Source organism: Bos javanicus, chromosome 6 (genome assembly GCF_032452875.1).
Source record: "Bos javanicus breed banteng chromosome 6, ARS-OSU_banteng_1.0, whole genome shotgun sequence".
NCBI lineage: Eukaryota > Metazoa > Chordata > Mammalia > Artiodactyla > Bovidae > Bos > Bos javanicus.
The window spans coordinates 51,338,298-51,342,788 of record NC_083873.1 but is presented as its reverse complement, the minus strand read 5'-3'; the positions used below and the strand labels follow the sequence as shown (position 1 = coordinate 51,342,788).

At 37.6% G+C, this 4,491-nt stretch overlaps 1 pseudogene; it reads left to right on the top strand.

The window, feature by feature from the left end:
- Positions 1–1,005: 1,005 nt before the first annotated feature.
- On the top strand, positions 1,006–3,033 carry LOC133249147 (protein-L-isoaspartate O-methyltransferase domain-containing protein 1-like; annotated as a pseudogene).
- Positions 3,034–4,491: the final 1,458 nt, after the last annotated feature.

Below are 4,491 nucleotides of genomic sequence, written 5' to 3'. Positions count from 1 at the left end.
ATATGACTCTTTAATGAAGAAGAGAGCTAGAGATTTTGAACAATATCTGGAAAATAGATACTATGGGTAAGAAATGATATATACCATCTTCTTAATAAATCACCACTTAATAAAGTATATAAAAGATTGACTGAAATCTGCTGAAGGGAGAGACTGAATTTATAATGGACACAGGTAGAGCAGTTTAATAGCTGTCTTCAGGCTTTGGTGTAATTGAAAGTCAATTTTTTTTCCTCTCCTTTTACAGACAGAAACATTCAAATCAAGTTCATTAAAATGAAAGAGAGTGAAAGAGATACAGGGAGAGGTTGAGAAAGAAAATGAACAATTAAAGAGTAAAAAACTTTACCACAGACTTCATAATTTAATCCAATGACCCCTGTCCTTCTTACTCTTAGTTCCTCATACCATATTTTGGAGGTTGTTTTCTGTTTTTTTTTTATCTGGAGAATAATGAGGACACTAACACTTGGTAGGAGAAAGCCTTTGGGTGTATTAAAAATGTAGTATTCTACTTTATTATAATGATAGCTCTTTCTAACAGCACAGCGGACTTGACTGTATAATTTTCCCTGTCTTGCTTTGGGTGACTCCTGTTCAGACCAAGTCAGCTTATGTCCCATTATAGTCAGTTATGACTGGGAAACTCTAGCAGCTGCAGAGGGGTTGATAAGGGGATGTTGTCCGTTAATTACAGACACTATGATTTAATTTTTTTTCAATTTTTTAAAATGTTTTTAATTTTTTTCAATTTGTAGATAGAGCTCTAGTAGGTTTTTAATTTTCTTAGACTTGGTTTTTTACTCACTAAAGCAAATGGGTGTTCTAAAGAACACTATCATTATCTATTGCTTTAAAAAATGTTCATTTATCATTTTCTGATCTGAATTTACCCTATTCTTGATATTACACGTCAATAAGATGAATATGGTTCAAAACATGAATGCACATGACCCATTTTTTACCAGTGAAGTATTAAAATATCAACCTTCAATGGCAGAGGCGATGGCTGCCACGGATCGACCAAGCCTAGCGTCCCACCTTCGCCCCCTTGCGGCTGGTCGACTGATGGCCTCACGGCAGTGCAGTGCAGTGCAGTATTTTTCAGAGTAAACAAATTCCATGACTTTAGTTGAAAACAAATTCAGTCTCTCAAACATGAGCTGGCTCCTGTGTAGAAAAGATTTGGGGCAACAAATTATGGGATTGAGCTTCATTTATACGTGATGAAATGTGCCAAGGAAAACCTGGAGAGCTTGATCAAAAATAGTGATAGCTTTGATAATTAGCTTCTAAATTCCGGAAAAGGCAATGGCACCCCACTCCAGTACTTTTGCCTAGAAAATCCCATGGATGGAGGAGCCTGGTGGGCTGCAGTTCATGGGGTCGCTAGAGTCGGACACTACTGACCACCTTCACTTTCACTTTCATGTATTGGAGAAGGAAATGGCAACCTACTCCAGTGTTCTTGCCTGGAGAATCCCAGGGACAGGGAAGCCTGGTGGGCTGCCGTCTATGGGGTCGCACAGAGTCGGACATGACTGAAGCGACTTAGCAGCAGCAGCAGAATCCTGTATTATCCCTTCGAAAGGAAAGTTGCAAGGCATGGCTAGGTCAGCCTGATCTCCTAGCAGCTTATCAGAATAATTATATGAGCAAGTTACCACAGTTTCTTCTGTGAACTAAGTCATTTGTCTGTCACAAGATGAAGATATTCCTACATGCACCTATAAAGAGAAGCACTGCTAGGATTTGAGTTCTGTAAACCTGCATTTGTGGTTAGTAATTGCCCCTGGAAAGCATCTGATGGTCATCTGTTTTTGGTTTTTTTTTTATTTTTTTTTATTTTTAAACTTTATATAATTGTATTAGTTTTGCCAAATATCAAAATGAATCCACCACAGGTATACATGTGTTCCCCATCCTGAACCCTCCTCCCTCCTCCCTCCCCATACCATCCCTCTGGGTCGTCCCAGTGCACCAGCCCCAAGCATCCAGTATCGTGTATCGAACCTGGACTGGCAACTCATTTCTTATATGATATTTTACATGTTTCAATGTCATTCTCTCAAATCTTCCCACCCTCTCCCTCTCCCACAGAGTCCATAAGACTGTTCTATACATCAGTGTCTCTTTTGCTGTCTCGTACACCAGGTTATTGTTACCATCTTTCTAAATTCCATATATATGCGTTAGTATACTGTATTTATGTTTTTCCTTCTGGCTTACTTCACTCTGTATAATAGGCTCCAGTTTCATCCACCTCATTAGAACTGATTCAAATGTATTCTTTTTAATGGCTGAGTAATACTCCATTGTGTATATGTACCATAGCTTTCTTATCCATTCATCTGCTGATGGACATCTAGGTTGCTTCCATGTCCTGGCTATTACAAACAGTGCTGCGATGAACATCTGTTTTTTAAGATTATTGTGGAGGTGGAGTCCAGAAATACTATGAGAACTACATGAAAGTATTACCAAAACCAGGAGGCATTGTAGTCATGCCTGTAGTAGATCAGTTAACACATGTTATGAGCACTGTAAAATACATTTGGAAAAGTAAAAATAACCTTGTTGCATCTGTTCCACTTACCTGTGCAATCAAATAAGAAGATATTGGCCAATCAGAGTTTATGGAGCACTCCTCCCAGCCCACCCATCAATGCTATCGAGAATCTACAGCACTCACTCATATTTATATTAATGAACACATATATTTCATACATAATGAGATATAGGTCCAGGGGGTTCCTTAAAGGGCTCCAACCAAAAGAAAGAATGTTAAACAGAGAATTAAAGCTTACGAATTTGTCGGTAATCAGCTTATTCCTCAGCATCTAGAAAGTGAGGAGGGTGAGAAAAATAGAAGAGAAAGAAAAGGAAGAAGACGACCACAATGAAGTTAAAAGAGTCATCTCAGAACTTACTGAGAGAAAAAATTATGAAACTCCACTTCTCTGAATCTTTAAAAGTTTACTTGACATATTTTAGAGAAAAATAGCTTAGAGCAGAAAGGAAAGAATGCCTACTGATAATTCCTCTAGTCTTTAGAATGTGGCATTTGTGAGGAGTTTAAGAGAGAGAATTCTTCCTTTGATCAGAGTGAATTTATAGTGAAGAAAAAGTATCTGTTTTAGTATTTTAAATTATGCATTCAGAGATTAAAAAGAACACCTTTTATAAAATATATTTCCGTTTAAGTCTTGGGGAAAATGGCTATTTTAACTCATAATGACTTTAAGAGTTGAATGCAATAAAAGCCCAGACTTTGTGTAATATAAATCCTCTTCTGATTCCTTACAGGTTTGTAGTAGTGAGTTAGACTTAATTTTATATAAGGTTGCACAACTATTAATCATACATAATCTGGTTTGAATTGCAGTTGTTTGCATTTCCTCCATTAAAAATTTCAGTTCAGTCCCTCAGTGATGTCCGACTCTTTGTGACCCCATGGAATTCAGGACACCAGACCTCGCTATTCATCACCAACTCATGGAGCGTGCTCAAATTCATGTCCATCGAGTTGGTGATGCCATCCAACCATCTCATCCTCTGTCATGCCCTTCTTCTCCTGCCTTCAATCTTTCCCAGCATCAGGGTCTTTTCAAATGAGTCAGTTATTTGCATCAGGTGGCCAAAGTATTGGAGTTTCAGCTTCAACATCAGTCCTTCCAATGAATATTCAGGACTGATTTCCTTTAGGATGGACTGGTTGGAACTCCTTGCAGTCCAAGAGACTCTCAAGAGTATTCTCCAACACCACAGTTCAAAAGCATCAATTCTTCAGTGTTCAGCTTTCTTTATAGCCCAACTCTCACATCTATACATGACTACTGGAAAAACTATAGCTTTGACTAGATAGACGTTTGTCACCAAAGCAATGTCTCAGCTTTTCAATATGCTGTCCAGATTGGTCATAGTTTTTCTTCCAAGGAATAAGTGGCTTTTAATTTCATGTCTGCAGTCACCATCTGCAATGATTTTTGGAGCCCAAGAAAATAAAGTCTGTCACTGTTTCCATTGCTTCCCCATTAATTTGCCATGAAGTGATGGGACCAGATACCATGATCTTCATCCTTCTGAATGTTGAGTTTTAAGCCAGATTTTTCACTCTTCTCTTTCACTTTCATCAAGAGGTTCTTTAATTCCTCTTTGCTTTCTGCCATAAGGGTGATGTCATTTGCATATCTGAGGTTATTGATATTTCTCCCAGCAATCTTGATTCTTATCTAATAAGGAAACGAAATATTTTGTAGTCCCACTTCCCTTACTTTTGTTTCAGTCACTGAGTTCTGACAGATGAATATATGAGGGTAATAATAATACAATTTAACCTTAAAGAAAGTTTCATGGAATTCAATAGTATTGCTATTCTTGCATTTGAATCTATTGCCCAAAGACTTATGGCAGATAACTGCTTATCATAGAGATTTTAAGAGCATATCAAATGAACAGTAAAGTAAAAAGCACATACTTGTTACAACTCTT